General features: G+C 40.5%; 1 protein-coding gene across 1 annotated transcript in view; it reads right to left on the bottom strand.

Moving 5' to 3' along the window:
• FBXO42 (F-box protein 42) overlaps positions 1-26,675 on the bottom strand; it is a 96,223-nt gene that overhangs the window by 47,185 nt on the left and 22,363 nt on the right. The window lies entirely within an intron of this gene.

Raw genomic sequence — 26,675 nt, 5'->3', positions numbered from 1 at the left:
TTTCCCCTGCAAGTTATCATTTTTCATCTCCCATTGACTATATTCCTTTATTTATTGACTTTCTCATATATTTAACCCTCACTCAGCTCTGAAATTCACCAAGGAAAAGAGCCCAAAGAAACAGATTCCTTGAGTTCGGCTGCATCTTTCACATTTGAATTAAATATAGCGTGTGAAATACAACTGCTCCCTTACACATCTTGACAGATTGTGAGCTGAGGGTCTGCTTCTGAACAATCAATGAAGGCTGCAAAAGGTTATTTATATTACTATTTTTTCCCAAGCAAAATAAATCTGTTTGGCTCAATAAAACAACTTCTTACTCTCTTTCCAAACCTTCTCAAAGTACAATTAGCAAGCTTAAATAAAGGGACTCACACTTTTGTAATTTCAAGTTTTAAGCAATCCTCATCGTTCAACCATTTCACTGTCCATAAAAGCAGCAAACCTCAAGCCCCCGAGGGCATGTTTGTTAACTTGGCTTTGAGCACAGATGCCAGTGAGAACACACAGGTATGGGCTCAGATGCAAATCCTCTGTAATTACGTGCCCTGCACCAATTTGCACAGCCCTTCATTTCCATGTCCATGATTAGGTAATGAAATCATCACTCATACTCCCAGAGGATATAGAGACACTTTGAAACAGTTTTTCATTTTTTCATGCCAAAAGGTGTACACTGGCCTGAGAGTCTGCTGCCAGATTCCTGAGCCATACCCAATGACCCTTTGCTGGGTCAAGCGGGATGGTACTGAAGAGAAACCATTTATTTGGCCCAGCTGTATCTTTTCTTTTGAAAAACTACTACACTATATCCAACTAAATACAAACCAATTTTTAAAACCCCAATATTTTGCCCTTCTGGAGTTTAAATTAAGGTTAAGACTTTGAGACTGGGAGATCTGGCTACTGTTTCTAGCAATAATGATCTGTTACCCAGGCTAAGTCACACAGTTAAAACAGGAAAATCTCTCTATCCCTAAGTAATGAAAGTTCCCCACCTACTTCATAAAGATTCTGTAAAGCCAGCAGATGGCAACAAACTCCTCTGAACTTATTGGAGGAAACAGATTAACTTATGAAGGGTTAAAATCAATTCAAAGAAATTCAAGATGGGAATGAAACTACTTTGTTATCCATGTAACAATCACTGCCTAGTACAATATTTGACCAATTGTACCTTTGATTTCTAAACAACTAGACATCTGACAATCCTCTTGGAGTAAACACATTTTCTTTTCTTAAGAAAATCAGAATACACTTCACTTACCTGAAAGGAAATTGAACATTTAAAATACAATCAAGCTTATTCTTCACAATTTCAAAAGGTTAAAAAATGCAATTAAGGAAGAACCTTAATGATGATGGTTAAAAAAAGCACTGAGACTTAACTGAAGAATGAGTAGCTGGATTGAATGGAAAGCACCCACAGTCATCCATCAGCATGAGGGCCTCTCAAGCTTCAGGGGCAAAGTAGCAACCCTGCACAGACATCATTATGAACTCATGAAGTTACCCACCCCAGCCACACTAATGGGAGCTAAGTATTTTTTTTTTAATACTTATTTATTTATTTGGTTGTGCTGGGTCTTAGTTGTGGCAGGTGGGCTCCTTAGTTGCAGCACATGGGCTCCTTAGTTGCAGCATGTGGGCTCCTTAGTTGTGGCTCACAGTCTCCTTAGTTGTGGCCCACGAACACGTGAGCTCCTTAGTTGTGGCATGCAAACTCTTAGTTATGGCATGCACATGGGATCTAGTTCCCTGACCAGGGATCGAACCCGGGCCTCCTGCATTAGGAGCATGGAGTCTTATCCACTGCGCCACCAGGGAAGTCCCGTGAGCTAAGTATTAAATACTATCCTTGAAAACAGAAAATACTGTTGAATGAAGATTTACAGACCACAATATGATCCAATCTAAGATGATAACAATTCTTCTTCATATTAATATACCACCATTATTATCAACATTGTGCTAGGTCAAATGAAAAAGTTACAAGAAGTGAAAAAATGGTAAAATATAAATTTCTACCTTACTTCATGCACTCAATAAATACCAATGGAACATTTGCTATATGTGAAAATACTGTGCTTAGAACTCATGGGAGTTATAAAAAGAGGTATGCCACTGTTTCCTCTCAAAGAGATTAAGCCAGTAAGAGCCAAAGACACAAAAAGAACACCAGCACAGGACAGACTGTGGCACCAAACAAGAAGCTCTAGCAGTTCAGGAAAGGAAGAGGTGGCTGCCAACTAGTATGAGAAGGAAGTAACACAGAAGCAAGCATTTTGGCTTTGAAGAATAGGTAGCATCCCAGAGAATGAAATGGGGGAAGGTGGAAAGAGGAAAGATTTTCAACTTACTGTCTCCTGTACAATATTCTTTGCCACTTACAGAATTACTTTTAGGACAAAAGGGCAAAAACTGGGCTTCCCTGGTGGCGCAGTGGTTAAGGATCCACCTGCTAACGCAGGGTCACGGGTTCGAGTCCTGATCTGGGAAGATCCCACATGCCACGGAGCAACTAAGCCCATGCAACATAACTACTGAGCCCACGTGTCACAACTACTGAAGCCCATGTGCCTAGAGCCCATGCTCCACAACAAGAGAAGCCACCGCAATGAGAAGCCCGTGCACTGCAACAGAGTAGCCCCTGCTCGCTGCAACTAGAGAAAGCCCGTGCAGCGATGAAGACCCAACGCAGCCAAAAATAAAATAAATTTAAAAAGAATGATTCAAAAAAAATTTTTTTTAAAAGAGCAAAAACTTTTTTACTCGATGGGCATTTTATCACATGTACAAACTACTTAATATTTTATCTATATTAACAGAAGCTCATAATCTGGAGACTCCTTAGTTCCTGACAGTCAATGTTTTGATATAAAAAAAAGTCTAGAAATAGAATAATTTGGCATAACTACTGTTGCTATTAGCAAACTGTGAGCTATTTTGACAAGTAAATTCAGAGAGCTGTTTCTAGAAAGCATTCCAAATTTAATAACAGATATCAGCTGCAGTGAGGTTTGTTCTTTTTAAATGGTTAACTCATCTCTGTGTTATCCAAGTAAGAGTCCCTTTAATGAAACAGAAAAATATTTTCCCAAGCTACCCAACAGTATACTTTCTTATCATCCTTTGCAATGGCTGATGTTAAATGAAAGCATTTTATGACTGTTACAGATTAGTAGCAGAAATGTACAGTTCTCAGGGCCATTCCCCATATTCATATGTAGCAGCCAAAGGATTTTACTAAGTATAAATGGCTGAGAAAAATATACTGGTTTCAATCATCAATGAAGATGTTCTAGGTTCTGAAAATTCCATATGGAGAACCGTATACTCTAGGTTCAGCAAAATGTTTCATGTGGTACAAAATGAAAAAAGTATAACAAAACTTTAACACTCAAATTTATATTTCGTGAGAGCTTGAATTTTTAGATTTTAAGAGAAGACAGTAATAATATACAAAGTATAGCATAATTCTAATTGTAGTAATTTAACTGTAGGACTTCCCTGGTGGCGCAGTGGTTAAGAATCCGCCTGCCAGTGCAGGGGACACGGGTTCGAGCCCTGGTCCGGGAAGATCCCACATGCTGCGGAGCAACTAAGCCCGTGTGCCACAACTACTGAGCCTATGCTCTAGAGTCTGAGAGCCACAACTACTGAGCCCGCGTGCCACAACCACTGAAGCCCGTGCACCTAGAGCCCGTGCTCCGCAACAAGGGAAGCCACCTCAATGAGAAGCCCGTGCACCACAATGAAGAGTAGCCCCTGCTCGCCGCAACTAGAGAAAGCCTGCGCACAGCAACGAAGACCCAATGCAGCCAAAAAAAAACAAATAAATTTATAAAAAATAATGATAATAATTTAACTGTAACAGTGATTTTAAACAAAAGGCTTTCATTTGAAGTGTAGTACAAATCAGAGGAGAGTTTAGAGAAAAGTGCGTTAAAAGGTGCAACTTTCTAGGCTTGGAAATTATTTTCCTCTTGAAAATAATTATTTAGGAAAGTAAGAAAATGCAAAAGAGGCAAATAACCATACTGTAACAGTAGTAAACTGTGTTAACTCAAAATTGACCGCACCAGGCTGCAGAAACGCTCAAAGCACACCTCTCCCTCTGTGCTTCCACAATACTAAGTACCTGCCTTCATACTAGCAATTACTATACTGTTGTCTGTCTGCCTCCTCCTCTCCCCTTACGGCACACAAGAAAATAATTCTATTTCTTGCATTCATATACACACTCAGCAAAAGGCTGCTGAATGAATAAGCAAACAAAGCTTTATGAATTCATTTTAGAGTCAACAAAAGCTAAATGTTCATTTCTAGATATTCTGATTGAAAAAAACAGAAACTTAATATCAAAAATTTAAATGAAAAATAATAAAACCACAGATTTCAAATGGTTAAAGACAAATAAAACTAGAGGGTAAAAATGGCACATAAGGGACTTCCCTGGCAGCCCAGTGGTTAAGACTCCATGCTTCCACTGCAGGGGGCACGGGTTTGATCCCTGGTCAGGGAACTAAGATCCTGTAAGCTGTGTGGTGCAACCAAAAATTTTTTTAAATTTTTTTAAATTAAAAATAAATAAAATGTATAGTACTTAAGCAAATCATTACTATTTTTTTTTTTTTTTTTTTTTGCGATACGCGGGCCTCCCACTGTTGTGGCCTCTCCCATTGCGGAGCACAGGCTCCGGACGCGCAGGCTCAGCAGCCATGGCTCACGGGCCCAGCCGCTCCGCGGCATGTGGGATCCCCCCGGACCGGGGCACAAACCCGCATCCCCTGCATCGGCAGGCGGACTCCTAACCACTGCACTGCCAGGGAAGCCCAAATCATTACTATTTTTAAAAAATATTTATTTATTTATTTGGTTGCACCGGGTCTTAGTTGTGGCACATGGGCTTCCCAGTTGCAGCTCGCTGGCTCCTTCTTTGCGGCACATGGGCTCCCCAGTTGCGGCATGCGAACTCTTAGTTGTAGCATGCATGTGGGATCTAGTTCCCTGACCAGGAATGGAACCCGGGCCCCCTGCATGGGGAGCGCGGAGTATTAACCATTGCGCCACCAGGGAAGTCCCAAGTCATTACTATTTTTAAGATGTTCTGATTTTTCTGCCATTACGTACCTTCATTCTGAAAACAAGGGAGGAGTATGCAAAACCACTGCATATCAGGATTCTCTTAGCCTTTTGGGGAAAGGTTCTATCACAATGGTTCCCAGACCTCTGAATTTCACAGACCAGCAAGTATTTTTGAACTGACATAGGGTCGACAACTTTTTATTTTCCCAAATAAGGCAGGAAAAAAAAAAAAAACCTACCTACCCACACCCACAAACCCTACCATCTAATATCGTCATAGTTTCATAAAAGGATGTTTAAAAACCTGAACAAGTTGGAAGATCATAATCTCTGAATAAAGGCGTTTCCTTCCAAGAAAGGAAACCTTATAAACACATGCATGCACAAACCCTCAAGACAATATGAACCTGAACCAATATTTTTGGGACTACTATTTCACTACTATGTCAGGCTATTTCATTTTACTACTTATTTACTTTGTGAAAAAAAATCCCACAATTTAAACAAGTTATACACTCTGAAATTTTTTAAAGGCTAATTTAAATTAAAACTCCCAGCATGCTGGGAAACCATTTCCAAATGCTAGAAAAAGTGAGACAATGATGGCTACTGGCAAGAATGCATGAAAGATGAATGTAACCTGATTTCTTTTAAAAATAGCTTAGCTGCTCTTTTGTTTCATTGGCTGGTGAATTTATAACGCTTTTTTACTCATGTGTTTCCCACACTAAATTCTTAAGATCTGTATTTTTAACAAGACAACTGTAGCACCTTTTTTTCTTTTAAACTGCAATGGAATATATCAAATTTTATTAGTTATTAGGGATATTACAGTCAAACCATAGAGTTTCAAAACTTCCCATAGAAGCCAAAGTTTAAAACATAAGATGCTATTTTATGACACATTAAAAAAAAAAGAAAAAAGAGAAAGGGAAAAAAGGAACAAGTCCAAACCTCATTCCAAAAGGATCTAAGTTAGAAAACTCTTCAAAATCCAGAGGAAAGTCTTTTTCCAGAGGAAAACAAAAGTCTCCCCTGAGTTAAGGATAGTTAAAGCAATCATCACTTCATGGTTTCAGTTTTAAGAAGGGCTAACATCTTTCTAGTTCAATCCACTGCAGATCTATTTCAATGGAAGGAAGAAATTTTTTTTTAAGTTTTATTTTATTATTATTATTATTATTGGCCACACTGTGCAACCTGAAGGATCTTAGGTCCCTGACCAGGGATCAAACCTGTGGCTCCTGCAGTGGAAGTGCAGCGTCCTAACCACTGGACAGCCAGGGAATTCCCAGAAGGAATAATTTTTAAAAAATCAAATTCATTTTACTTTGCATAATCAGCTCTGTATCATTAAATGAATATTTTCCCCATAATTAAAAAACAGCAATTGATTTTAAGTTTCTTTTAAATATATCAACATATACAAGTATTTCTACTATTGCACAGAACTTCTTGTATAGCTGATCCTTGAACAAGGCGGGAATTAGGGGCGTCTACCCTCCTCCACTCAGTTGAAATCTGCGTACAACTATTGGGTTGGCCAAAAAGTTCCTTCAGTTTTTAAGTAAAAATAAAAGACACATTTTTCATTTTCACCAAGAACTTTACTGAACAATGTATTCACCATTTTGTTCCACTACCTTCTGCCATTTTTCAGGCAACTTCATAATTCCATCTTCCCAAAACTTTTATCTTTTTGAGCAAAAAACTGTTCCAGGTGTCTTTTACAGCCTTCCAGGGAATTGAAATTTTTCCCATTAAGAGAATTTTATAAAGATTGAAATAAATGGAAATCTAAAGCTGCAATGTCTGGTGAATACGGTGGATGAATCAGAACTTCCCAGCCAAGCTGTTAACAGTTTTTGCCTGGTCATCAAAGAAACATGCAGTCTTGCATTATCCTGATGGAAGATAATGCATTTTCTGTTGACTAATTCCAGACGCTTTCAACAGCTGCTGCTTTTGGTTGGTCTAACTGGGAGCAGTACTTGTTGGAATTAATCATTTGTTTTCAGGAAACAGGTCATAATAGAGGACTTCCTTCCAATCCCACCATATACACAGCATCACCTTCTTTGTTTTTTGGGTTTTTAAAAATAAATTTATTTATTTATTTTTGGCTGCATTGGGTCTTCGTTGCTGTGTGCGGGCTTTCTCTAGTTGCAGCAAGCGGGGGCCTCCCTTTGTTGCGGAACATGGGCTCTAGGTGCATGGGCTTCAGTAGTTGTGGCTCGCGGGCTCTAGAGTGCAGTCTCAGTAGTTGTGGTGCACGGGTCTTCCCAGACCAGGGCTCGAACCTGTGTTCCCTGCATTGGCGGGTGGATTCTTAACCACTGTGCCATCAAGGAAGTCCCAACATCACCTTCTTTGGATGAAGACCAGCCTTTGGTGTGCTTGGTGGAATTCATTTCACTTGCCTCGTGATCTCTTCTGTTCCACATTATTGTACAGTATCCACTTTTCATTGCCTGTCACAATTTGTTTTAAAAACAGAACGTTTTTGTTACGTTTAAGTAGAGAATCGCATGCGGAAATATGGTCAAGAAGGTTTTCTTCACCTAACTTATACGGAACCCAAACATCAAAGCGATCAACATAACCAAGCTAGTGCAAATGATTTTCAACACTTAATTTGGATACTTTGAGCATGTCGGCTATCTCCTGCGTGCTATAACGTTGACTGTTCTCAATTAATGTCTCGATTTGATCGCTATCAACTTCAACTGGTCTACCCGACCGTGGAGCATCATCCAGCGAGAAATCTCTAGCACGAACCTTCACAAACCACTTTTGACACATTCGATCAGTCACAGCACCTTCTCCATACACTACACAAATCTTTTTGTGAGCTTCAGTTGCGTTTTTACCTTTCTTGAGATAATAAAGCATAATATGCCGAAAACGTTGCTTTTTTTCTTCCATCTTCAATATTAAAATGGCTACACAAAAATTCACCAATTTTGATGGTTTTTTTTTTAAGTGCACGCCGATATGACAGCTGCCACAATACAATCTAATGAAATTGTTTTTAATCAAGTTAAAGACAACTAAGTGCTACTAGAGCCATCTTACGGAAACACCCAACGAACTTTTTGGCCAACCCAATAACAGCCCTCCTTATATGCGTTTCCTCCATATCCAGCCCCAGATGGTGTACTACTGTAGCATTTACTACCGGAAAAAGAAAATCCCTGTGTAAGTGGTCCCGTGCAGTTCGCACCTGTTGCTCAAGGGTCAACTATATAAGTATTTCCTTGTTCAGAAGAAGAAAAAGTTCATACAGAATAAGGAAAATTTCAGTAATGTATGGGATTTGGTGGTATTGACTTGCCATTTGACTCAGCAAGTTAATTTTCAGGCATCTTTCCAACACAAACATCTATACATGTGCACTAGTGGAGGTCTGTTGCACCTTCTCTGTAATGACAAAAACTTGCAACTACCTAAAAGTCCATTCATAGGACTTCCCTGGTGGTCCAGTGGTTAAGACGTAGCTCCTCCACTGCAGGCGGCACGGGTTTAATCTCTGGTCGGGAAAGTTCTGCATGCTGCGCAGTGCGGCCAAAGAGGAAAATAAAAGTCCATTAATGGAAGAATGGCTATGTAAATTATGCTATATCTAAGCTACAGAATTTAAAGCACTAGTTTTTTAAAATGTGGGTATGCCAGCATATATTGGCATGAAAAGATCTCCAAAAACTGGAAAATAATATGATTAATATAATACCACTCATGTTAAATAATAAATCAATGGCTGCCCATCAGAATTGTCTGAGAACTATTAAAATTCAGATTCCTAAGCCCAATTCAAGCCAATCTAATCAAAATCTCTGGGGGGTTGGATCCCAGGCATTTTTATTTTTAAGGGAGTACCTGAACAACTCTTTCACAGCCAGTTCAACAACAACAACAACAACAACAAAGGAACAAATCAAAATTGTATATCCACATAGGTATCTATATCTATATCTATATGCATAGAAAAATGATCTAGAAAGACACACATCAAAGTTAGGAGCAGCACCTCTGAGGAGGGAAAGGAGGCTTTGCCTTTTTAAAATTAATTTTTAACAGCCAAATATTGATATATCATACAGACAAAACCATAGAGAGGTACAGCCACAGTGGGAAACAGTATGACAATTTCTCAAAAAATCAGTCAGAATTATCATATGATCCAGCAACTTCACTCCTGGGTATATACCCAAAAGAACTGAAAGCAGGGACTCAAACAGGTATTTGTATACCCATGGTCATAGCAGCGCTGTTCATAACAGCAAAAAGGTAGAAACAACTCAAATGTCTATCAGTGGATAACGGATAAACAAAATGTAGTATACACACGTAACAGAATATTATTTAGCCTTAAACAGGAAGGAAATTCTGACACATGCTACAAGGAGAAGCCTGAAGACATAATGCTAAGTGAAACAAGCCAGACATGAAAGGATAAGTACCACATGATTCTGATTATGTGAGGTACCTAGAGTACTCAAGTTATACAGCAAAGTAGAATGGTGGTTGCCATGGGGGCGAGAGGGTGGGGAGAACAGGGAATTATTGTTCAATGTGTATGGAGTTTCAGTCAGGGAAGATAAAAACATTCTAGGATGAATAATGGTGATGGTTGCACAATAATGTGAATGTACTCAATGCCACTTAACTGTACAGTTAAAAATGATTAAAATGGTAAACTTCATGTTATGTAAATTTACCACAATTTTTACAAACTGCATAGGACTTCCCTGGTGGTGCAGTGGTTAAGAATCCTCCTGCCAATACAGGGGACATGGGATCGAACCGTAGTCCAGGAAGATCCCACATGCGGTGGAGCAACTAAGCCTGTGCGCCACAACTACTGAGCCCACATGCCACAACTACTGAAGCCCGCGCACCTAGAGCCCAAGCTGTGCAACAAGAGAAGCCACGGGAATGAGTAGCCCCCGCTCGCCACAACTAGAGAAAGCCCGCACACAGCAACGAAGACCCAATGTAGCCAAAAATAAATAAATAAATAATTTTTTAAAAAAATTTTTAAAAAAGAATTTTTAACAAAAAAATATACATATATATTCCTAAGCAATACACTGCTTACTGTTAAACGTAGCTGCAGTTCATTTTCACTGCAGTGTAAAACCTTGTTGTATGAATCAGTCACAATTTATCCTGTTGAATGAAATCAGTTGTTTCCAATGTTTTGCTCTTATGAAATGAGCATTTTTTAGCTTCTCTAGAACACTGGCTTTCAAATTTTGACAGCAACCACAATAAGAAAATACACTTTACCTCATAAATCAGTCTACCCACACATACACAGATACATAGCTAGGAATAAGTTTCACAAAATAATACCCTTACAGTAAAGTACACTGATATTTTCTTTTTTTTTTTTTTTAACATCTTTATTGGGGTATAATTGCTTTACAATGGTGTGTTAGTTTCTGCTTTATAACACAGTGAGTCAGTTATACATATATATATGTTCCCATATCTCTTCCCTCTTTGTCTCCCTCCCTCCCACCCTCCCTATCCCACCCCTCCAGACAGCCACAAAGAACCGAGACGGTTATATGACACTTAAGAGCATCAGTAAGAGCACTTTGAACAACCAAAAGGAGTTGTCCAATTAAAATATTATCACTAAAATATATATATATTGAACAGAATAGGTTATTGTTGTTTTAATGCCTGCTGACCTGAATAGGAGAGAGCCTTTATTATTTTTCCTGCTTTGGCCTATAAAGCTATTAACTGGGGTTTTCCTCTTAGCAGTTAACAATAGCAAAGTGAAGACGGCATCTAAGCTGTGTTCAGCCCTGACTCTTTCTGGTCTTGTGGAAGTAAAAGAGGTATGTTTGTAGACGACCTTCTTTGCTGGGAATTTAAGCCTTGGGTGACTAAACCCAGTATCTCTTTTGTCAGACGATACAGAGAGAATCTGGGAGAAATAACAACCCTGAAGGTGAGGTGATCAGTGTCACTCAACTAGGAAACAAGTTGAGAAGGGCTCTGCATGGGAGAAACCAGATGCCTCGAAGGACGAAACCTCTGAAATCAATCTCCTCTGAAGAGACTCAGCTTGGGCCCATGTGGGTTGGGACATATTTTGGTCTCAGTACTAGTGGTGACCACTGAGGCATCTCTTAGTGGACACGAATCTTAGGCCTAAGTGAAGGGCAGTTGCCTGTATTTTCCTCAGCTTTTGGGTGGGAGGCTAGAATAGGTTGGAGGGGGAAATCCTTTTCTGACAATTCATTAGAAATATTAACATTAAATAGAGGTATTTATGGTTCTCCATTCTTCTCCAATGCTGAAATTTTCTTGTGTGAGAAGTGTTATACCACAATAGCTGTTATACCATTGATCTGTACATGACCTAGGGCCTCAGTTTCTTCACACCTACCCTTTCTTATTTTTCTCTTTAGTTAAAGTTCTTCCATCTTTTATTCCAAAATATGGGATGTTCATAAAAATTCAGTTAAGACTGAAGAATATAAAGTGACATCTCAGGCCTTGCTTACACTTTCCTCCCCAGCGGGAGCCACCAATACATTTTTTGGTGTGGCTGTTCGGACTTCTTTTTATGTATTTACAAGTGTGTTTTGTGTGTGTGTATACACATTTTTTAATGTAAATAAGGTCGTATGTATACAGTGTTCAGTCACTAGCTCTTTCCCCCACCTTTAGCTGTCTTTGACATTATCCATCTTAGTGTATTGACCCACTTTCTTACTAATTATGGAACGGCGTTCAGTGCTCTAGATGGACTGTGGTTTATGTAGCGGTTCCATAATTGTCGGACATAGAGGTAGCACCCCCAGCTTCTTCCCGACCTTTCCTGTCTGCTGCTTCTTCCCAAGGAACATAGAAAGCATTTCCCTCCCCCCGTGGTTCTCTTTCTCTACTGCGTATTTCATTTCTAGCATCTTTACTGTGGGCATGCTCCCCCGCCACAGGCTTCGATTCCATTCAACAGCCTCTTCAGCATGTCCGATTCATCTTGATAATCATAATCATTACAATCTCCACAATGCCTCGCACAGTGCCTTGTACCTAATAGACAGATATTTGATAAAACTCTCCAAGGGGCAGGCTCAACATAAACACGTAGACAGAAGTTACACTCCAGGGTCCTGATCAGTGAGAAACCGAACGTGTGGCACGAGGCAACGTCTGCGATCTCCTGCTGTCATGCGCTTACTGCAGACGTGAGCGTTTGACACCTGTGAGGGGGACATAGTACACCACCATACGGTAGAAAAAGCGTGGCCTAATCCTCTGATATCTTGAATTTCAGCTGCAGCGCAAGTTCTTGAGCCCCGAGGAGATTCAGTCTGTCCGAGAACACCTGGGTTACCACAGTGACAGCCTGCTCTCTGTGCAGATCACAGGAAAAAAGCCCAATTTTGAAGTGGGTTCTTCTAGTCAACTTAAGCTTTCTACTACCAAGAAGTCTTCCGGTGAGACTGGCCTAGGGATATTGTTCTGTCTGAGTGGGCCTGAAAAGCCGTATTAAAAACTGAGCCAGAGATCTGAATGAGGTGGTGATATCTTTAGAGGATCATTCCCTTCCTTAATTTCCCTCATTTCCAAGTGGAAGAATGCTTAATGTACTGTTGTTCTGGGCATATTCGGATCCAATACTGAAATGATGCGTAGATATTACCTAGTTCAGCCCCTTCTTCTGCACCAGAGGACACTGAGGTCTCCAGATACTAGAGGTCAGACTCCCATAGTTTCATTAGTTAATGAAGTCTTTCCAGACCCCAGAATTATGACATTTACCCTCAGAAGACCTCACAGTGACGGTCATGGCGGATAAGAGTGTGCTATTCCTCTTCCCATGTGTCCTTTTCTCTGTGCCACTGAATTCAGCTTTTCTTTGAGGATCTTAAGACACTTATAAAAATATCTCCTCTCAGAAGATTGCACTCCACCCTTTTTCACCATTCTCACCCTTCCTATCACTATTTTTTAATGCCTGAGTTGAGAAAAATTGTCCTAGCTGTGAGGTATGCAAAAATTTACAGGTATTCACACTGCTCTGTTTTGACTGTCCAGCCTAAATCTTCAAGAAATCCTTTAGCATCCTAACCTTTGGAGTCACAGTTCCAGAATGGGTAGGAGCAGCTTAGATGGCCTGCCCTGTGGGAGATCTGAGCATCCAGTGTGACAGTGATCTCTGGGGGGTGCACTTACCCGCCAAGGCCCATTCGTGGACTGGCCCACACTGAACCCTCAGCTCTTTCGGGCCCAGAGAGAGAATCAGGAGGTGTGATTTGCTACTGATTTGTTGTTACGCCACCGCCATCAGCTCTTGAGCCCATTTTCTTGTCTGTAACAGGTCTACATGAGACCGGAGCTTTGCTATTTATAATGCTTTTTGGTACAGTTTCTTGTTTCATATTCAAATCTCCTGCAGTGGGCATAGGGAATCCTATTAGCCCCATGTTCTAGGGATGGGAACTAAGAGAAGGAGGAGAAAGCAATATGGAGTGGAAGTTAAAAGCGTTAGGTAGACTCTGTCTGTACTTGTGTATTTGTGGCTGGGTGTAACTGGCCTAAGTATCTAAACCTCTTTCCTCATTTATAAAATTAGGATGACAAGAACTTTCCTCATAAGGTGGTGAGCAGGACTAAATTAGATCATGTATGTAAAATGTTTAATGTAGTATCTGGCACAAAGCTTAACAAATGATGGCTTTTATTGCCATAAAGTGATGGGTCCCTCTCATGCCTTTATAAGTGATAGAGCTGGGCCTTGAACCCAGGTCCAGTGTGTTCCCTGCACAGCCTCAGTAGAAAGCACTTACATGTGCTTGGAGTTTGTTTCCAGCTGCTTTTCTGGAGCTTGTTTTCTTTCATTGGTTGGATTCAGGGAAGCCTGCTATGGACCCTGCAGCTGCCAAGCTCTGGACCCTCTCAGCCAATGATATGGAGGATGAGAGCGTGGTGAGTCAGCACTGTGGTCACCTGATTGCTTTCTTTCAGGCCCCACTTTGGGTGGGAATGTTGTTGTTTGGAGTGGCCTCTCTGGGTTTGTAGGTGTGAAAGCATTTAAAGCCCAGCCTTGTGGCTGTGCCTGCCATTGGCATTTTTTGACTCAGAAGGAAACTCCTCATTAGTGGCATTTTAAATTTCTTTTTCAGCATCTTTCCCCCCGCAGATTTTCTTGTTCTCACTTCATGTGATATATTAAAGACTCTTGTGGGCATGCGTAAACCTGAAAAGAGTTTGTCAGCTAAAATATTTTTTGGCTCCTTCGTCTGGGCAAGTCACCAAATGCTCACTGTCTTAACAGTAATGCTCTTCCAACTCAGATCAATGCTTTCTGTAATAAAGTTCTTCATTCCTACAACTATTGAAGTTAGAGTGGTAAGCAAACTAGGCGACGGTTTGTGCCCTCACAGAGCTTACAGATTAACTGTCTACACGTTTATCGAAGAATCACACAAGATGGTTGTTAGTATTTGCCTTATGTATTGAGGTGCTCCTATGTTGGGGGCATAAGTATTTACAATTGTTATATCTTCTTCTTGGATCGATCCCTTAATCATTATGTAGTGTCCTTCTTTGTCTCTTCTGATAGTCCTTATTTTAAAGTCTATTTTGTCTGATATGAGAATTGCTACTCCAGCTTTCTTTTGGTTTCCATTTGCATGGAATATCTTTTTCCATCCCCTTACTTTCAGTCTGTATGTGTCTCTAGGTCTGAAGTGGGTCTCTTGTAGACAGCATATATATGGGTCTTGTTTTTGTATCCATTCAGCCAATCTGTGTCTTTTGGTGGGAGCATTTAGTCCATTTACATTTAAGGTAATTATCGATATGTATGTTCCTATTCCCATTTTCTAAATTGTTTTGGGTTCGTTATTATAGGACTTTTCCTTCTCTTGTGTTTTTGTCTAGAGCAGTTCCTTTAGCATTTGTTGTAAAGCTGGTTTGGTGGTGCTGAACTCTCTCAGCTTTTGCTTGTCTGTAAAGGTTTTAATTTCTCCATCAAATCTGAATGAGATCCTTGCTGGGTAGAGTAATCTTGGTTGCAGGTTTTTCTCCTTCATCACTTTCAGTATGTCCTGCCACTCCCTTCTGGCTTGTAGAGTTTCTGCTGAGAGATCAGCTGTTAACCTTATGGGGATTCCCTTGTGTGTTATTTGTTGTTTTTCCCTTGCTGCTTTTAATATGCTTTCTTTGTATTTAGTTTTTGACAGTTTGATTAATATGTGTCTTGGCGTATTTCTCCTTGAATTTATCCTGTATGGGACTCTCTGTGCTTCCTGGACTTGATTAACGATTTCCTTTCCCATATTAGGGAAGTTTTCAACTATAATCTCTTCAAATATTTTCTCAGTCCCTTTCTTTTTCTCTTCTTCTTCTGGAACCCCTATAATTCGAATGTTGGTGCGTTTAATGTTGTCCCAGAGGTCTCTGAGACTGTCCTCAGTTCTTTTCATTCTTTTTTCTTTATTCTGCTCTGCAGTAGTTATTTCCACTATTTTATCTTCCAGGTCACTTATCCGTTCTTCTGCCTCATTTATTCTGCTATTGATCCCATCTAGAGTATTTTTCATTTCATTTATTGTGTTGTTCATCATTGTCTGTTTCATCTTTATTTCTTCTAGGTCCTTGTTAACTGCTTCTTGCATTTTGTCCATTCTATTTCCAAGATTTTGGATCATCTTTACTATCATTATTCTGAACTCTTTTTCAGGTAGACTGCCTATTTCCTCTTCATTTGTTAGGTCTGGTGGGTTTTTATCCTGCTCCTTCATCTGCTGTGTGTTTTTCTGTCTTCTCATTTTGCTTATCTTACTGTGATTGGGTTCACCTTTTTGCAGGCTGCAAGTTCGTAGCTCCCGTTGTTTTTGATGTCTGTCTCCAGTGGCTAAGGTTGGTTCAGTGCGTTGTGTAGGCTTCCTGGTGGAGGGGACTAGTGGCTGTGTTGTGGTGTATGAGGCTAGATCTTGTCTCTCTAGTGGGCAGGTCCACGTCTGGTGGTGTGTTTTGGGGTGTCTGTGGACTTATTATGATTTTAGGCAGCCTCTCTGCTAGTGGGTGGGGTTGTGTTCCTGTTTTGCTATATGGTTGGCATAGGTTGTCCAGCACTGTAGCTTGCTGGTCGTTGAGTGAAGCTGGGTGCTGGTGTTGAGATGGAGATCTCTGGGAGATTTTCGCCGTTTGATATTATGTGGGGCTGGGAGGTCTCTTCTTGACGAGTGTTCTGAAGTTGGCTCTCCCACCTCAGAGGCAGAGTCCTGACTCCTGGCTGGAGCAGCAAGAGCCTTTCATCCACTCGGCTGAACCGGAAGAAGCTGAAGGAGAGCTGGTGGGAGCAGGAGCCGCCACAGTCACAGCTGAGGCTTGACTCCAGTGAAGTCAAAACAGCGCGAAGAACCCTTCTTCTACGCCCTGCACCCTGATATTTTCTATTGTATTTACCAGTTAAGAAAATGGTTGGTCAAATGCCACTAAATTGTCTTCATTCTAACGGGCTGCAAGCCACAGGCTGAAAAACAATGCTCTAGAGTACATATTTAGGAGTGAAATTGCAGGGTGTAGGTTATACATCTTTACTAGATAATGTCAAACTGTCTTTCCAAGTGACTGTTCCAATTTACACTCCCACCTGCAGTGTATGCAACAAGTGATTTTAATTTGACTTGATTTTAAATCATAAAGGGGCTTTAAAAGTCTATCAAATGCTTTTGCTCAATTATTAAAATATCATGTTTCCTGTTAGTCTATTGGTGAAATAAGTTATATTAATTGATTTTTTTAAAATATTTATTTATTTATTTATTTATTTGGCTGTGTTGGATCTTAGTTGCGGCATGCGGAGCCTTAGTTGTTACATGCGGGATTAGTTGCGGCATGCAGGATCTAGTTCCCTGATCAGGGATTGGAACCCGGCACCCCTGCATTGGGAGCGCAGAGTCTTAATTAACCATAGGACCATCACTGGACCACCCTACTAATTGATTTTCTAATGTTAAAACAAGCTTGCATTCCTCAGATAAACTGAATTAGGCCACAGTTTATTATATGTTTTACAACGCTAGATTCATTCTGCTAATGTTTAGTTTAGGATTTTTGCATCTATGTTCACGAGAAACACAACATATAATTTCTTTCTTGCACTGTCCATTCCTGGTTTTGGAATCAAAATCATACTAGTTTCATAAACTGATTTGGGGACTGTTCCTTCCCCTCCCATTCTCTGGAAGAGTTTACATAAAACTGGAATTATCTGTTCCTCGAATATCTGGCAGAAATTGCTTGCAAATCTATATAGGCCTGCAGTTTTCTTTTTTTTAAAAGAAAGTTTATTTATGTATTAATCATTTTTTGGCTGCGTTGAGTCTTCGTTGCTGCACGTGGGCTTCCTCTAGTTGCAGCAAGCGGGGCTTTCTCTTCGTTGCGGTGCGCAGGCTTCTCATTGCGGTGGCTTCTCTTGTTGCGGAGTACCAGCTCTAGGCACGTGGGCTTCAGTAGTTGTGGCACGCCGGCTCAGTAGTTGTGACTCGTGGGCTCTAGAGTGCAGGTTCAGTAGTTGTGGCACACGGGCTTAGCTGCTCTGCAGCATGTGGGATCTTCCCGGACCAGGGCTCAAACCCGTGTCCTCTGCGTTGGCAGGCAGATTCTTTATTTTTATTTATTTTTGGCTGCATTGGGTCTTTGTTGCTGTGCGTGGGCTTTCTCTAGTTGCAGCAAGCGGGGGCTACTCTTCGTTGCGGTGCACGGGCTTCTCATTGCGGTGGCTTGTCTTGTGGTTGTGGCTCACGGGCTCTACAGCGCAGGCTCAGTAGTTGTAGCCCACGGGCTTAGTTGCTCCGCGGCATGTGGGATCTTCCCGGACCAGGGCTCGAACCTGTGTCCCCTATATTGGCAGGCAGATTCTTAACCACTGTGCCACCAAGGAAGTCCCTGGAGTTTTCTTTGTGAGACCTTTCTGTCCACTGATTCCAGTTCTTTTGTAATAGGATTACTTGAGTTAGTCTCACTAGCCAGAATCAACTATAGCTTTTATTACCATAAAATTTAAACTTAGACTAGTGACAAAACATAGAGGTGAGCTACATGGATGTCATCTAAGCAATGGGTAAATGCCCTTGAACAAGTTTTATCTGTTCTGAAAACTTTCAATTTATGATGAGCCAACTAACCTCTTCTAATCTCCAACAGACGTCACCAAAAAGTCTGTTCACTTACACGCCCCCACGTCTATAACCTGCTTCTTCCCCACTAGATTCCTTTCTTCCCCAATACATTGTACACTCCTTGAGAGCAGAGACTAAGTCATATTCATCTTTGTACATCTAGCACATTAGTAGTTACCTTACCAATATAAATACTTTTTTAATGAATGAAGATCACAAGGTCCCTTACTGAAGAGCTTAATGTTAGTGACTCACTTCTGGGTTGCCAAGTGTACTCCTGAAGCGTTTCGTGTTGAAGAACTCTTATCAGACCATTCTTTCACATGGCCCTCCTTGTGACCAAAAGCACATCTACTAAGACAGTTTGCCTTAGTTGGTAGTATGATATAAAATAGGTTTTTCTTGGGGCTTCCCTGGTGGCGCAGTGGTTGAGGGTCCGCCTGCCGATGCAGGGGACGCGAGTTCATGCCCCGGTCCGGGAGGGTCCCGCGTGCCACGGAGCGGCTGGGCCCATGGGCCACGGCTGCTGGGCCTGCGCATCCGGGGCCTGTGCTCCACAAGTTAATCTTGAACTACTTGCTGCACCTGAATTCCTTGCTAACCAAATAAGTCAACTAAGTATAAAACTATAAAATGAACAATAGGGATGACACTTTAAAATGATCAGGGGGAAAATGCCAGGATATTATTCTATGACAGATTACAAATAACTGCCATCATTCAATCACAGATTCTAAGACGCCTGGAATTTCTGAAGACATACTAATCCTTTATGGAAATCTGCATGTTGCCAAGGGCCTAGCTGAAAAAACAAACAAATAAGCAAGCCCCCACTCTCTTGCCCCAAACTGCCAACTTTTAATAGTGCTAAGTCCCAAAAGAAAAACATTAAAGGGAGGCCACAAAGAATGACAAGCATTAGAATCATAGCACTGGGACTTCCCTGGTGGTCCAATAGTTGAGAGTCCTCGCTTCTACTGCAGGGGACGCAGGTTCGATCCCTGGTCAGGGAATTAAGATTCCGCATGCTACACAGTGGAGCCAAAAAAAAAGAATCATAGCACTTTAGAAGTGGGACTTAAAGTTTTGGCCAAACCATTTTTAAAAGCATTTTAAAATTCAAGTAAAACTTACTATCCCAATCCACATTTGTCAAAACCCACAGAACTTTACAGCACAGAGTCTTAATATATGCAAATTCTTAAAAAACTTATTAGGAAGGAGTGAGACTATGACTAAAGAATCTAACTGTATTACAAATATATAAAACAGTCATGAGTGGATGAAAAGTTGCTGACCACATGAGTGGCATCTGTAACACTAAATGCAAAAGGAACTGCATGGAAGCACTAGACTCTACTCGAACTCATTTCCCACAGAAACACAGTTAATTCTAATATAGCTATATATGTATAATGAAGCTGAACAATTAGTAGATGAATGCTGGATGGCAGGAGCCAAGCTTCTCACTGTGCTGGAGGGGGAATTTACAGACAAGTGAGGGAAGGAGTGTAGAATGATCATGTGATAATAGATCAGAGTACAGATACAATATAATATAGATGGTTACATATAGAAATATTTATAGATTTATATATATACAGGGGTCAGTATACATACATATATATCCTTGCACTGTCAGCTGAGAGGGCCTAGAAGCAACAACACCCCCAGTAGCAATAAGTATATCTAGCACCCAGATCCTGACTTTTTTTTTTTTTGGGGGGCTGCATTGGGTCTTTGTTGCTGCACGCCGGCTTTCTCTAGTTGTGGCAAGCGGGTGCTACTCTTTATTGCGGTGCGCAGGCTTCTTATTGTGGTTGCTTATCTTGTTGCAGAGCAGGGGCTCTAGGCGTGTGGACTTCAGTAGTTGTGGCACATGGGCTCAGTAGTTGTGGCTCACAGGCTCTAGAGCGCAAGCTCAGTAGTTGTGGCACATGCGCTTAGTTGCTCCAAGGCGTGTGGGATCTTCCTGGACCGGGGCTTGAACCCAGGTCCCCTGCATTGTCAGGCGGGTTCTTAACTACTGCACCACCAGGGAAGTCCCCTGATCTTGATTTCTAATACCATTTTCCAATAAAAGGAACTGCTTGGTGAAATGGCAGAACTAGGACTAGGACAGGAACTATACACGATGAGCCTGAATAATTTTGTAGTGCCAGGAAGCAAGGATGTGATTCAAAAACAAAACATTTATGGGATTATATCAAAAGAACATAAGAGACAAATGAAAGAACTCCTGATGGCCAAAGCTGAAACAATTTGAGCACAAAATAAATATCCATGAGTTCATACTAATATAAATGATTGAAAAAGGGGCGGAAAAAAAAAAGAAGAGGGGAGAGAAATCTCCCTTGCAAATTTCCAAATGATTCATGTAGATTCTCCCCCTTCCAGTAGGTGTGGCTTAATTTCCTTCATCTTCCTAACTTGTCTCCACCTAGGTAAAATTCTTATGTGCATACAATATAGCTTGATACTAAGCTAGTTTTACAGTGGACAGAAAATAATTTTTCTTTTTTTTCTTCAGCTAAGACAACAAAAGAGATGATTTATTGTACATGTGTTATATTCAACCACATTGAGAACAGAACTAGTCCAGAATGTCACAGGTCCAGGATAAAGGACCAAAGGGGACTGATTTGGTATGAGCAAGAAGGGCCTCTCAAATGTGGCGGAGGCAATCAGATGGCAATGGATGCTCTAGATCCACTGAGACAAGTTCTAGATGTTAGGCATGCAATCCAACAATTTGCACCAGTGTCCCTGGCCTCTGGTTTTCCTTGTTTCTGCTCCTGCAGCTTCCATGCTGCACTAGCTAGCGGTTTATCTGGACCTCTGACTCATCTTTCTTCTTTTGTGCCTATTCACTTCTTCCTCCACTTGACTCTCAGAGCGCCAAAGTTTCTAAGAAGATGGCAGGCACTAAGGCCGAGAGAGCTAGAAAATAATTTCAACCAGAAGACTGATGCATAACTTCATTCTTTATACCTTGGGCAAATAAAACTTTCATGTATATCTATGCCAGGAAATTCACAATGGGGAAATGAAGGTTAAAAATAAAGAAATGGGGCTTCCCTGGTGGCACAGTGGTTGAGAGTCCGCCTGCCGATGTAGGGGGTGCGGGTTCGTGCCCCGGTCCGGGAAGATCCCACATGCCGCGGAGTGGCTGGGCCCGTGAGCCATGGCCACTGTGCCTGCGCGTCTGGAGCCTGTGCTCCGCAACGGGAGAGGCCACAACAGTGAGAGGCCCACGTACCGCAAAAAAAAAAAACCAAAAATAAAGAAATGAAAACCAACCAGTACTTTCCATTACAAGGCATCAAGATGGCACCCAAGACCTCATTTCTGTCATATGACTGCCAATTTGTTTACCCCCGCAAGCGTTCCTTTACATTTGCACACCCAGAACTAGACTGCTCGTTTAAGTAGCTGACTTAAGAATTAAGAAAATAAATCACAAATCCCTTGCTTACAAACTATTCTTCCCTTTGCTGAAGTGAGCTATCAACATTTATTAACATATATTCAGCTTCTGTGCAAATAAAAACTCAAAATATAGATAGTAAAAGAGCTGTATGACAAAAGCATATCAATATTAAGGAGGCAAGGCCTAAATTGACCCCTTTGAGAGGATTTTCCAAAGCTCAATTTTGATCACATTATTAAGCAAACTCTTAAGATCTTCTATTCATTTCCTTTGGGAACAGTCCTGAAATGATAAAAACATAAAATACTGATGAGGAACTCTTATTACCATCTGTTACGGACTGAATGTTTGTGTCCCCCCTCAAATTCATATGCTAAAGTCCTAACCCTCAATGTAATGGTTACTTGGAGATGGAGCATTTGGGAGATAATTAGGGTTAGGTGAAGTCATGAGGGTAGGGTCATTATAATGGGATTAGTGCCCTTATAAGAAGAGACACCAAAGAGCTTGCTCACTCTCTTTCCCCAAAGCAGTCGTATGAGCATACAAGAAGATGGCAGCTACCTACAAACGAAAAGAAGCAGCCTCAGAATGACAACTGCTTTGCCAGCACCTTGATCTTTGACTTGCCAATCTTCAGAACTGAGAAATAAATTTCTGTTGTTTAAGCCAACTATCCCATGGTATTTTGTTATGGCAGCCTGAGCTAAGACACCTTCCCTCTAAAACACCCGATAACGAAAATGTCAACAGAAGTACATAGGAAGTAATAAATAAACTAACATTTTCAAGGACTTCGAGGGGGGATTTGCCCTGGCAGTCCAGTGATTAAGACTACGTACTTCCAGTGCAGGGGGCATGGGTTCGATCCCTGGTGGGGCAACTAAGATCCCACACGCCTCCCCACAGCCAAAAAAAAAGAAAAGAAAAGAAATCAGGCAAACCCATTAAAAAATAAATAAATAAAGGACTTAGAGGAAATACACAGTATCAATTACTGGTTGTATCTCCTCATTTTTAATATTTAGTCACTTCTGATGCAGCATACTTTTTCCTTAGAAAAGATCCACTGATTTGGGAATGCCTTTGCTTTCCCCCAAAAGTTACTGATAAATTGATTGATTCTGGGATAATAAGCAGATATAGGGAAGGGGAAGGAAACAAATGATATCAAAATGTCACTGCCATCTTCAGTAAATTTAACCTCACATACGGAGAGCTCTGCTTATACTTAAAAATGGTATTGCATTTATAGGTTAAGACTTTAAAATTTCTCCAACATAGCAGGAAAGCAGATTGCTATTATTACTATTGAATGAAGGAAGATCAAATACATGTATTTCTCTCCAAAAAGAGAACATTTATGGAACAGATGAAAAGATTTAATGGAAGAAATTCTGACAGAATGTCACCTGGACAGAAAGTAGTTATCCTCCTGAACCCTGGAAAATATATCTTATTTGGTTTAATTCTTCCCATCAGAAATATGAACATTTTAATAAAATGAATGAAATTGCCAGGTAATATAAAATGAATATACCAGTCATTTTGAGCTACTTGTTCCTGAAATAACCTAAATTCTTTTCCCATCTCTGGTCTTTGCTCTTGCTCACCACCTCTCTTCCTCAAATTCCTTCTCCTACTTGCCAGTATGGCAAATTCCTATTCATTATTTGAGTTCTTTCTTTTGGAGGGGATTCTCCCATCCCCTCCAGCCAATTAAGTATGCTTCTGGCTTTCTATTCATTGTGTACAGTATCTTCATTATCTTAGAGTTGTATAAATATTTGTTGAGTTAGGTGGCCTATAAGGCCTACGCAACATTAGATAAATAATACAGATGGTTTCTACTTTTCACCACTTCACAAGTTACAACTCTGCTCATTAATAACTTGCCTAATTAAAACCCATATTTCACATATTGTTGTTGCAGTTTCCAATAAAGTCCAGACAAAGGCAAGAGCACAAAAGGCAATCAAGATGCAACATGCACAGCCAGAACTTTGCTTTTAGGCAGACAATATGCCATAAGATACAGCCTCCAGGAACAAGTGAAGCTTGCCAATGCCACCTGCCCTTTTATATGTGTTGTATCATATTGTATTCAGATGGATACTGTGATGGCTGAAAATCTTTAAAACCCTAATTCAAATTTAAAAGGGTGGAGTCAGGGAAACTAATTTCTATCTTTGACTTTCTTCAAATTTGCTATAATCTCAGGGAGGCTGATTCTGCACACTGTATCAATTGTCTGGTTTTAAAAAAAAACAAGAAATGTCAAAATGCAGTATTTTGTACCATTTTTATAAAAATAAGTGAAGACTGTGCAAAATACAAATGTATTCAAAGAAAAGCTTATAATATTAAATTCCAGGTAGAAAGAAATATGTGATGGTGAGATTTTGTCCTTGGAGCCAAAGGTCAACTGAATAGTTTATCCTAAACAGCTGCCCTTAAATATTCTTTTTAAAAAAATTTCATAGAAATATAGTTGATTTACAATGTTTTGTTAGTTTCTCAATATTCTTTAAAAGAAACCCATAGGGCTTCCTTGTGGCCCAGTGGTTGAGAGTCCGCCTGCCGATGCAGGGGGACGCGGGTTCGTGCCCCAGTCTGGGAAGATCCCACATGCCGCGGAGCAGCTGGGCCTGTGAGCCATGGCCGCTGAGCCTGCGTGTCCGGAGCCTGTGCTCCCGCAATGGGAGAGGCCGCAACAGGGAGAGGCCCGGGTACCGGAGGGGAAAAAAAAAAAAAAAAAGCTCATAAATAAGAACATACTATAAAACTAAATGCCCCTAATTTCACTGCTTCACATTTACTATTCCAGATCAGTTTACAAATTCTAAAATCAAACTGACATACATTTGTAGAATTCCCACCCACACAATAACATTACCATACAAAAGAAAGATAACACCTGGTTTGTGAGGAGTTATGTACTTCCCTGTTACTTCTTTTAAGCTGCAAACCATAATCAAAACTTCAGACAGGAGAAATGTTAAATGGAGAGTACATGAAGATGAACCAAACAGACAAACAGGTATGCAGAAACACTCAACTTCTTTTATTCTTGTACAATGAAATTCTCTGGATGAAAGTAAACACCCATTAAATGGAGTTTCAGAAAGGAAAACAGTGATCTTGAGAAATTAACAAGAAGAAAATATTTGAAAAAATAAAATTACTTAATTGTATAACAAGTTGGTGGCATAACACCACTGAGAGAGAAATTAGTTCAAGTAGCTTTAAAAAGCAGTGCTTCTTACTGCATATCTTTTGTGTGTTATATTTTAAGTACCAAAAAAATCACGAAAAAAATAAAGCTGTATTCAGCTTTATTTGTAGTAACAATATTGTCATTATTTTTTTTGACTACTACAGGTGCAGTGTAAAGCAAATAAATAATTACGTTTACTCCATTAAAAACAAAAACCCAACATAAAAGAGATACAAGTATAAAGTTAAGGAGATAAATAGGGGCTTTCCTGGTGGCACAGTGGTTAAGAATCCGCCTGCCAATGCGGATTGGGGACACGGGTTCGAGCCCTGGTCCGAGAAAAGCCCACAATGCCGCAGACCAACTAAGCCCGTGCACCACAACTACTGAGCCCGCGCGCCTAGAGCCCGTGCTCTGCAACAAGAGATGCCACCGCAATGAGAAGCCTGCGCACCACAATGAAGAGTAGCCCCCGCTTGCCACAACTAGAGAAAGCCTGTGCCCAGCAATGAAGACCCAATGCAGCCAAAAATAAAAATTAATTAATTAATTAATAATTTAAAAATCACTTAAAAAAAAAGAAATGGCCGTTTCTACAATTGGGGCAGGAAACGTACAAGATGAGCCTGGAATATCTTCTTGTGCCCAAAAGCAAAGAGGCTATTAAAGACTAAAGCAGTCATGTCAAAAGGTCATAGGACCCAACCTGAAGGCACTCCCATGGGCCTAAGAGGAAACAATCTGAGCAGAAAAAACACAAAAACCTAAGAAAACTATTATGGAGTTAAATGTATCCAATATATAAAAACTTGTAAGTTCAAAATGATACCAAAGAAAATTTACCGGTCACTAGGAGAGGCTGCTAAGGGACTAATTCATGATTACTAAAACTTTATTAATAAAGGGAAAGAATCCAGTCCTCTTCCTGCCTTTCCTATACTAACCAACAGAGTAACCAAATAGCTAATATGGGAAAGAACTTTGTGAGGAATTCTATTTAGACGAAGAAGGAATGACTGAATAAGAAAATTACCATTTTGCAAACTCTAATAATTTATAATCAACAAAAGGGTGCTAAAACCATTATATAAAAGATCGATGGAAAACACTCTAATAGATAGATCAGGGTGATATCTGAACCTAGAGCTCAATCTGTGAAACCACCAGAAATTACACCTCATGAGGAATACAATGGGAAGTACGCAGAACTGCCTGTGAAGCTTTCTTGCTCTAAAATTTTAACTTAATCATGCCTTTAGATCAAGCTAAAAAAAAGACTGATTGCCCAGACCTTCTGCCTGAAGGCAATTTTTGGACCTAAATGAAGTGAGGGGGAACCAAAAGAGCCCATCAACTTCTCTGAGTTGAGGAGACAGATAACAGAGTTCAGGGAAGCTGAAGAGGCTGGAACTTGTGAGGGCAGAATTCCAGAAAGGAAGGAAGCCATACAGAAAAGGAACTCCAGAAATGGTCAGTGTCCTCTTGAATCTTTGCTTAGTATTGGGCAACACATACATAGTGAAACTCCACAAAGTCAGGGAAAGAATTACAAGAAAGTTGTAAGATGATCAATTCCCACAGCTCACAAGCAGGAAGACATTCAAGTTCCATCAAGTCAGACTGGAGAGTTTTCGGTGATCACCTAGGATATTCAGTGCAGACCCCAGAGAGTTCACCTCTTAATATAGAGCTAAACTGTCCCTAAATTGAGGACTACTCTAGACCCACCTTAGCAAGATTTAAAAACAGACCTCAAAAAGATGAAGCTGACCAGCAG

The sequence above is a fragment of the Lipotes vexillifer genome, unplaced genomic scaffold, assembly GCF_000442215.2.
Source record: "Lipotes vexillifer unplaced genomic scaffold, Lipotes_vexillifer_v1.1 scaffold496, whole genome shotgun sequence".
Lineage (NCBI taxonomy): Eukaryota > Metazoa > Chordata > Mammalia > Artiodactyla > Lipotidae > Lipotes > Lipotes vexillifer.
Note: the sequence above shows the minus strand (reverse complement) of the source record. Positions and strands in the feature narration are given on the sequence as shown.